General features: G+C 35.4%; 1 pseudogene; it reads right to left on the minus strand.

The window, feature by feature from the left end:
• Window positions 1-8,080: 8,080 nt before the first annotated feature.
• On the minus strand, window positions 8,081-9,249 carry LOC113200105 (olfactory receptor 12D3-like; annotated as a pseudogene).
• Between the last annotated feature and the right edge of the window lie 782 nt (window positions 9,250-10,031).

Genomic DNA, 10,031 nt, shown 5'->3' on the forward strand with positions numbered 1-10,031 from the left:
ATGTAGAGAAATTTTCAGTAAAGGTGATTTAGACAACAAAGGGCAAAGTAATTTTTCTATAATAGGGAAGAAATAAAAGTTCAGAAGAAAAATAAGGAACTTAGAATACAGATATTGTCCCTCACCTGCCACTCCAAACTGGGAAAGAAGGAGCAGCTTTGAAGGGAAGAATGATAAGATAAAGTGTTTGGAAGAAACCTTGACACAGATTGTTCTGTGTCAATCAATGCAGTGAATCAACACTTGTAGTGGTATAAGAGAACTTTTCAAAAATATTTCAGAGGTGCTAAGGAATTTTATTAGTGAGGAGATGATTCAAAGAGAAGTATTCCCCCACAATAGAATTAGAATAACAGCATGGCATAACATCTGTACTTCTCAACACTTTATTCATAAAAGATTGGTTCTGAGACCCATTTAACTGCTTTATCTTTTATCTCAGAGATAGTCAGAGTCAATTTAGCTTTTCTCATACCATAAGTTTTCTTTCTGAAGAATAAAACTTTTTCAGTTAAAAGAATTTGTATTGCTTAAAACCATAGAGTTGTTGCTCTAGAACTCTTATTAGAAACAGTTTAGAGACAGTTTTACTCACTTTTATGTTGAGGATGTGTTCAGAGGGGTGGAAGTGCTGTACCTCTTCATCACCCACACTCACCTGCTGCTGCTGGCTCCTTGTTGAAACCACCACCTCTTCCCTTATTCTGCTCTTCCAGGGCCTTCTGACCTCTGTAGCTAGCTTGAGCTGGTACTTCATGTACATTGTGAAATGTGGAGAGTTTATTTCTGCCTGTTTTTCCATCTTTTGTATAAAGTAAAAGATTTATTTGAGTGGGTTTGTTTTTCGTTTGCACTTACTGTTATTTTCCTTTTGGGTTGACTTTAAATCAGAATTGAAAATATGCTTGTCATGAGTGTAAATTCATATGTCAGCATTAATAGGGGCCAGAGAAGTGCTTTCGAGAGTGTTGGGCCTTCCTTTCCATCCTGTCACCACCATCCTTATTATATCATAGCTTGAATATTATAAGAGAGTGAGGGACAGTTTCATCATTAAAAATGTCTTTGTTAATTAGACCCAGTTATTCCTCTTTTGTTAATATCCTCCTATTGACTTGTCCAAATATGAAAATATTATGCACAAAGACTTTCCAAACAGTATTGTTTTGTAACTTAAATCATGAATCACTTGAAGTTTAGAGCAGGAGTCATCCCCTGGTCAAAGTAAATAGTCAATAAACAGATCTATGAAGGGTATATTCTGTACTCATTAAAATTATGTGATCCTGGTTGCAAGTAACACACCAAGTACATGTTAGAATGTGACAAAGTGGATGAAATTACTAACTGGTTATAGTAGGATGGCAGAACAATGAATGGAAAACTTTATCTTTCCTCAATGTTTTAGCTTTTACTTATGTTACTTTTATAATGAAATATTTTAAAATAGAAAAACCTCAAAATCTGTAAAAAAATAAAATAAAAGCAACTCTTTTGTCATAAATTATTTTGTAAAGTGGATAAAGGAAATATGTTTGTATTGACTGTTTTTTTTTTGGATAAAAATAAAATAATTTTACCCCTAAGATATTTGATATAATTGTGAGACTGTCACATGAAAAATACTATGATTACAAAGAATACAAAAATAACAAGATCAAATAAAACACAGGTCACTAGGATGTGTGTTTCCATGTTAATATACTTATTCTAACTGTGAGTTAATCTGATTTTTCTGGAGAAGGTTATCTTTAAACACGACTAAACAGAAATATTAGGGATATATAACCTGATATTTTGACAGTCTTCTCTTGAATTTAATTTGATCACATTTTCTTTGACAGTTTTATTGAAGTACAATTAAAATATAAAGAAACACACATATTTCATGTGCACAATTTGATGCAACTGCACATATATAAATACCTATGGTATCATCACCATAATTAAGTTAACAGATGTATCCATTACTTTCAGAAGTTTCCTATGTCCCTTTAGGTTTGTGTTTGCTTGTTTTTTTGTGTGTGTGTGTGTGTGTGTGTATGTGTGAGTACTTAACGTGAGATTGAACCTCTTATATTTTTTAGTATTTGTATTAGTGCACGTTAATAACACAGAATAATGAGTTCCTTGCAGCATATTTGTCATTTACTTCCCTCCATTACCCTCCCTTTCCACCCCCCTTTCTTCTTCCCTGATTCCCTTTCTCTTCTCTTATAGACTCCCTACACTTTCAGATCATCTTTTTCTTCCACATATGAGAGAGAACATGAAATACCTGTCTTTTGTAGTCTAGTTTATTTCATTTAACATAATGCTAGCCAATTCCATCCATTTTCCTGCAGATGTTTTAATTTCATTCTTCTTTATGGCTGAATAAGACTCAATATATATAATATTATGTTCATACATATAATATTTTCTCTATCCATTCATTTGTTAACAGATACCTAGGCTAGTTCTATAACTTAGCTATTTTGAATTGTGCTGTTATAAGTATGGATTTATATATAATACTAAATTATGCTGACTTTTATTCTTATGGATAAATACCAAGTAGTGGTATAGCTAGATCATATTGTAGTTCTGTAGTTGTTTCGTTAGCTTTTTGAGGAAAGTCCATACTGATTTCCAGAGTGTTTGTACTACTTCATGTTACCAACAACAGTGTATAATAGTTCCTTTTCTCTGCATTCTTACCAGCATTTACTTTTATTCACATTCTTGATGATTGTCATTGATTGGGGTGAGATGGAATCTCAATGCTGTTTTGATTTGCATATCCCTGATTGCTAAAATTATTGAAGATTTTTTATGTAATTTTTAGCCATTTATATTTCTTTTGAGAAGTGACTGTTTGATTCATTTGCCCATTTACTGACTGTGTTATTTGGGGTTTGGAAGTTTTTTTTTTTTAAAGTTCTTTCTATATTCTGGATATCAATTCTGGTTCAGAAGAGTAAGTGGTAAAGATTTTTTTCCCATTCTGTAGGCTCCCTCTTCAATCTGTTAATTGTTTCTTCTGCTTTGTAAAAGTTTTTAATTTTATGCAATATATTTTTTTATTCTTCCTATTATTTCCTGAACTATATGGGTCCTATTCAGAAAATCTTTGCTTATGCCTATATCTTAAACCGTTCCCCCCATGTTATCCTCTAGGAGTTTCAAATTGATGGATCTTATGTCTTTGATCTATTTTGAGTTGTATTTTGAGATATAGGGATAGTTTTAGGTTTCTACAAACAGGTATCCAGTTTTCCCAGTACTATTTGTTTAAGAGGCTATCTTTTCTCCAATGTATGCATTTAATATCTTCATTCAGAGTCAGATGACTCTAGTTGTGTGGGTTCATTTCTGTGTTCTCTATTCTATTCCACTGGTCTACTTGTCTCCTATTATGCCAGTACCATGCAGTTTTTGCTATTATGGCTCTGTGTTATATTTTGAAATTGGCTATTGTGAAATCTCTAGATTTATTCTTTTATTTCTCAGGATTTATTTGGTTATTCTGGTTCTTTGGTATTTCTTGTGTATTTAGGATTGTTTTTACTATCTGTAAATACTGTCATTGGTAACTGCTTCCTGCAATTATTACCTATGGGTTCCCTGTTTTTGCCCTTAAATCTTTTTCTAACAAAAAAATAAAAGTATAAAAATTTATAAAGTGCAAATGATCAATAAAAGTAGCAACATGAACAAATCTCAAGAGCATCATGCTGAATGAAAGATCCCAAATATAAATTTCCTGTTGTAAAATAGCAAAACAAATTTATAATGACAGCAGATTAGTGGCCACCTGAGGTTCTGTTGGGGGTAGGTTAGGAGGTTGATTGCAAAGAAGCATATGGAAACTTCTCAGTATTTAAAAAAAAATATTTTAAATATCGATTGAGGTGGTAGTTACATTAAAGTATATATTTGTCAAATTTCATCAAACTGTACACTTGAAATGGGTATATTATTATATGTAAATTATTCCTAAATAGACTTAACTAAAAATCATAGACACATGTCCTGAAATGAAGCTGGACCTTCTTCCGCCTGCCACATTCTAACCATAATCAACTTGTTGCCTTGTCAAGATGCATTCTGTGTTCAAATTTAGAAAGTTATATATCAGCAAATGTTTTTAGAGAAAACTTAGAAAGATTCCAAAGATAAAATAGACCAATACAGGGTCTGGTATAAAACAAAATTATACTAAATCCCTCTAGTGACAGTTTGAGTCATATCCCAAAGTTGTCCTATCAGGAAATGAAGCCTTTACATCCCACATTGTCACTCACTATTTAAAGCTTATCTCTTATGGAGGATAAATTCTCAGGCATGTCCATCCCTTTTGATGTAAAAGAAGTGCAGATTCTGGCTTTCCATGGTATATCCTCTGATAAAAAAATGAAGTTGCTGAATATTGAGAGTAAAAGAAAAAAAGCCAAATGGTGTTATTAATAATAATAATTTCTGAAAGAATATAGGCAGAGAATTAATAGAATTTGCCATATTCTCTAATTGAATCACTCAGAGACATATTAAGATCCTAATTTTATCTTCAATTATTCTTCAGAATATAGATAAGGCAATTTCTAGGGTAAATAATCACTAACAGAAAAGTGCATGTAGATAGAAAGACAGCCTTCACTCCTACAGATGAACCTTAGGTCATTACTAATAGTTATCATTTTCCTCTTCTACCACTAATTTAAACTCCCTTAACCATGCCAGCACTCCTGTTTATCTACGCTTTCATCTTATTTTATTATTTTTGTAATCCAAAGGACCTGAACCACTATTTATTTTTCTCTTATTATTCTATGGATGCTAGTTTTTGTCATTCTTGCCTTAGACCTCACACCAGAAATTCAAGTGATTCAACACTGGATCCCCTGATTTCAAATATACTGCTGTGATCCGTACTGTACTATGCAGTAGTAATTCTATCACCTCTGACAATTAAAGTCAATAATCATTATGGTAACTCTTTGTCTGCTGATACACAATATGAATAGTAAAAAGTGACTAGATAACATCTATAGTTTTGGGGTTAGGGAAAATTATGTTGTATCTGCTAGTGAAAACATTATCATTCTTAGATAGAACCTCTGCTTTCATTGAACTTAAACTTGCAAGGCAAGAGGCACAAAGCACCCAAGAGAAAATAAGTAATGATGTCAGGGGCCACTTGTACTTTCATCCCTTCTTATATTATCAACTATGTAGCAGGAACAAAGTAATAATATCTATTGATAACAACAGTGACTATGCAGAAAGGTGAGTTCCTTGCTGTGAAGTGTTATAATACACATCAGACCTTCCCTGAGCCATCAGAAATTGGTGCTGACACAAACCCTGTAGGAAGAAACCAAAGCTAAGCTTGTTCTCTCTGAGTTCAGGTCTTATACTTGGGAGTAGTACCTAGATTACCTTGCTGAGATATAGCTTATGCAAATGGGCCCACATACAGCTTCTTTCTTTGTCACCACAGATACTCCATTTGTCACTTAAAGTTGAAGCACTTGACAGTTGAAGGACAACAGCTGACCAAGATCAAACCTTCCTGTTGTCTTTCCTGGGATACGACATAGAATTTTTATCCATACAGATAATACGAGTACTGTGTAATCTCCTAGATCTTATCACTCTAAGCAATATGGTCACTTGTGTAGAATCTGGACTGCCTGAAAATCTCCCTTTTATTCTGGGCTCTACTCAATGTTTATGGTCTTCTAAGTATCCAATAAATGGGTCAAAAAAGTTCTCCTAAATATGACTTATGCTGCCTCCAGAATTAAAAAATGTCTCTAGGTTATAGAAGGTGCCATATTTGATGACTTGTTTTTTTCATTAAAGAGTATGTAACATTCTCCAGATGACTCTACACTTTGAAACTCTTCACCAGTTAGAAGAGAGTGTATTACTCTGCCTGTGGAGTACATATTTCTTATGAAAGCTTTCACCCCTTCCAGATCAATAGGTCCAGTAATGTTTAGTAATCCAGTAATGTTTTTGACTCAATTTTCAGATGACCAATAGCCCATTGGATTATTAATTCTCTGAATTAATATGATAATTAATATGGCCTTGAGACAAGACTGTGAATGTGGACTGTTGTTCATCTCAAAAAAGTACAAAGTACTTCTTTTCCTTCTTACTAATGAGTGCTGAAAATAATGCATTCACCAAATCACTCATGACAACTACAAAGTATAAGGCAACTCAGTTCTATGGTCAGAAACCAAGAAATGGCTAGTGGTGTCCTGTGGAAATGGTGAACACATTGTGAAGTGGACTTAGAAAAGTGATCTTTTTATCACCTGATCTTAATGCAGCAACACCCACTCTCCAGTCTAACAGAGGACCATAAAAACAATCTGTGCTATCTGTTGCCTTCTTGGTTAAAGCTTTGTAACCAAAGCTTCTAAAAGATCTGAATATTTCGCTTTCCAAAGTGTGCAGCCATTCAGGTAAACAGACAAAGCTCTCTTTTGGACAAATCTAGGAAAAATTTTGTTGCTATATATTCTTTCTGTGGCACTGCAGGTCTTCCTTCACAAGTACCCTGCATTTCCATCAATTGACAGTCTCTGAGAATTGGCTCAGAACTGGAAATTAAGTGAGGGAAGAATTGTGGGTTTTTTTTTCCATTGAATCAGTTAATATCAACTTTCAGCTCACCCACTCCTGATATACAGCAAGCAGTCAATATTCATACTGGTTTGCATAGAACTTTTCCCATGATCAGTTTGTCATTAGCATAAACCATGTAGGTCAAAATTCCCTGATTGTCTTTCCAAATTTGCTGCCTGCTACAATAATTTCATCCATTTTTGTCTGACAGATATTCTGCTAATCACATCTCTAAGGAGATACAATGTTTCTCTCCATCAACAACCATCTCATGCCAGTGGGCCAACATCATCATATTATCAGAATCACATATGGTTGAAAAGTGTAGAAGAATAAAGATACTTTAAGGATACAGGGGACTACACGTATGTGTGCATAGGTGCATGTGTCTGCATAAAAAGAGTGACAGACTGTAATGACTTCTGATACCAACTACTTGAAATTAGACCAAATTTCAAAGGTTATAGCACATTCCTCTAAAAGACTGTTCTCATTCCAGGTATAAATGTGGGTTTCATGATAATAAATGATCATCCTCACCCATGAACATCTGGCTACAAATTTGGAGGTCTCTAAGCACACCCTCAAGTGACTCACAGGACCAAAGAAAGTGATATACTTATGATTACAGTTTTATAACAGAAAAGAATTTCACAAAGTGGAGATACATCAAGTAAGCTCTGTGAGGGTCCCAAATACACACCTCCTGTCTTGTTAAGGTACATTACCCTTCAGGCACACTGGTGTTCAAAACTATGGACAATACTGCCATCCAAGAAGCATGCCTTAACTTTAGTGTCAAGTTTCCACTTAGGCTTTCTTACATAGGCATAGTTGATTGAATTATTGACCATATAGCTAAACTCAATCTCTAGCCTCCCTCCTCCTCTCCTGAAGGTCAGGATATTATAACCATGATTCAAAGTGCCAAATATCCAATGACATGGATAATCACTCAAGCATGGTCAACCCCCATCCTAAGATATCCTGGGGCCCAGGACAAATAATGACATGAGGATAAACAAGTATGATCCAGGTGGTTCATGTATAACCAAGACACTGCTGCCACTTGGGAAATTCCTAGGGTTTTAGAAGCTCTATACTAGGAACCAAAGATAAAACTAGACAAGTTCTTTACTATACATCAGGTACCGACTGTCATTTTTCCCTTTTCATCCTACTTTATTTTAGTCTCCATTGGTTTTAATTACCCTTGTAAGGTGTACTTATGGGTGTGTTCATTATATTCCTCCACCACATTGAAATTTAACTTTTATGAGTTGTGGAATTTGGTTCACTCATTCCTATGTTTGTTGAACTTACTACATTGCATGTTATAATGCATGCTCACAATTCCTGAGAGAAAAACAGAAAACGAATAAACAATCATTTATTACAGTAAAGTCATGAAAGTCTTAATGTAAAACAGATATGAGTCTCACTAGTCCTCTAGGTGCTAATGGCAATCTTTAAAGAGCTTCCTCCCAAAGATTTTCTTCAGAGCCAACATCACTCCTTTATTCCCAAGGTTGTATATCAGTGGATTCAGCACTGGGGTGACTGCACTGTATATGATTGCCACTGTCTGGTCCTCACTCATGGATGTGGCTGAAGCAGGACGAATATATGTAAAACCCACAGGTCCATAAAAGAGACACACCACCATAAAATGGGAGGCACAAGAGGACAGAGCCTTATGGAGTATCCTACAGGACCTGTTCTTCAACACAGGAAGCCAATGATGTAGAAGTAGGAGAGGAGAGTGAGGAAGAAAGCTCCCATGGATACGCTCCCTGTGACAACAGAATGAAGCCATTGGTTGAGTTCTGTGTTACTGCAGGCCAGTTCCAGGAGCGGTTTCACATGACAGAAGAAGTGGTTAAGTTTCAGAGAATGGCAAAAGTCCAGGCATGCAGTCATGACAGAATGCATCAGAGCATTGAAGAAGCTAATGAGCCAGGCTACAGCTGCCAATAGGACACACAGCTGCGGGTTCATGATGACAGTGTAGCGAAGTGGGTTGCAGATAACCACAAAACGGTCAAAGGCCATTCAGTGCCAGCAAGATGGCTTCAGTACTTCCCAGAAAATGGAAGAAGTGTAGCTGAGTGATACAGCCTAGGAAAGATATGGCCCTGCGTGTGGAGAGCAGGTGAATAAGCACCTTGGGCAGTGTCACTGAAGAATAACAAATATCCAGACAAAAAAGGTTTCCCAAAAAGAAATACATAGGGGAGTGAAGTTTGGGTTCCAAAATCACAATCATTAATATTGCTCCATTTCCAACCAAGTTGATCAGGTAGGAAAGGGAGGGGAAGGGAGGGGGGATAGTAGAGGATAGGAAAGGCAGCAGAATACAACAGACATGAGTATGTCAATATGTAAATCAATGGAAGTGTAACTGATGTGATTCTGCAATCTGTATACGGGGTAAAAATGGGAGTTCATAACCCACTTGAATCAAAGTGTGAAATATGATATATCAAGAACTATGTAATGTTTTGAACAACCAATAAAAAAAGAGAAAAAAATAATTAAGAACATCATAAAGAAGACTGGCTGCAGCTCCTGAACACTGGTCAGGCTGAGTAAAAGAAACTCATCCACTGTGGAGACATTCTCCATCACTTTGGGGAGCAAATGAAATAATATTTAGCTATTTTTTACTAATGCTTAATTTTAAACTGTGGGGCTTAAGTTAAGCAAGTTTACTATTTGGATTAATCTAGGGGTGAACTACAGTATTAGTAATGTTTAAGAATAGCAAAGGGATGGGATGTAACTCAGTGGTAGAGCACTTGCCTAGCATGTCAGAGATCCTAGGTTTCATCCCCAGCACTTGAAAAAAATTGTAAAGCTGGTTTACATAAAACACAATTAAGGAAGGTCAACAGGGGCTGGAGATATGGCTCAGCGGTAGCGCGCTCGCCTGGCATGCGTGCGGCCCGGGTTCGATCCTCAGCACCACATACCAACAAAGATGTTGTGTCCGCCGAGAACTAAAAAATAAATATTAAAAATTCTCTCTCTCTCTCTCTATCTCTCTCTCTCTCTCTCTCCCCTCTCTCACTCTCTCTTTAAAAAAAAAAAGGAAGGTCAACATACCTAGTACATCCATAAAATGACTTTAGACTAATACAAGCATTATATTATGGATAAGGTATGGATAAAGGGAACTTTTACATATATATATATATATATATATATATATATATATATATATATAGGACCTGATCGTAATCTCATGTATAGCATTAGAATTAGAGTTTGGATAAGTTTTAAACATACAAAGGAAATAGCTATTCAATTTGTGATTGCAGGTTCTAGAAGTAATATAGATGTAATTTAGTAGAAATTTCTCCACTTCTAAGGTGCAAAAATTTCACAGGAGATAGACACATCCTTCC

Source organism: Urocitellus parryii, chromosome 8 (genome assembly GCF_045843805.1).
Source record: "Urocitellus parryii isolate mUroPar1 chromosome 8, mUroPar1.hap1, whole genome shotgun sequence".
In the NCBI taxonomy this organism is placed as follows: Eukaryota; Metazoa; Chordata; class Mammalia; order Rodentia; family Sciuridae; genus Urocitellus; species Urocitellus parryii.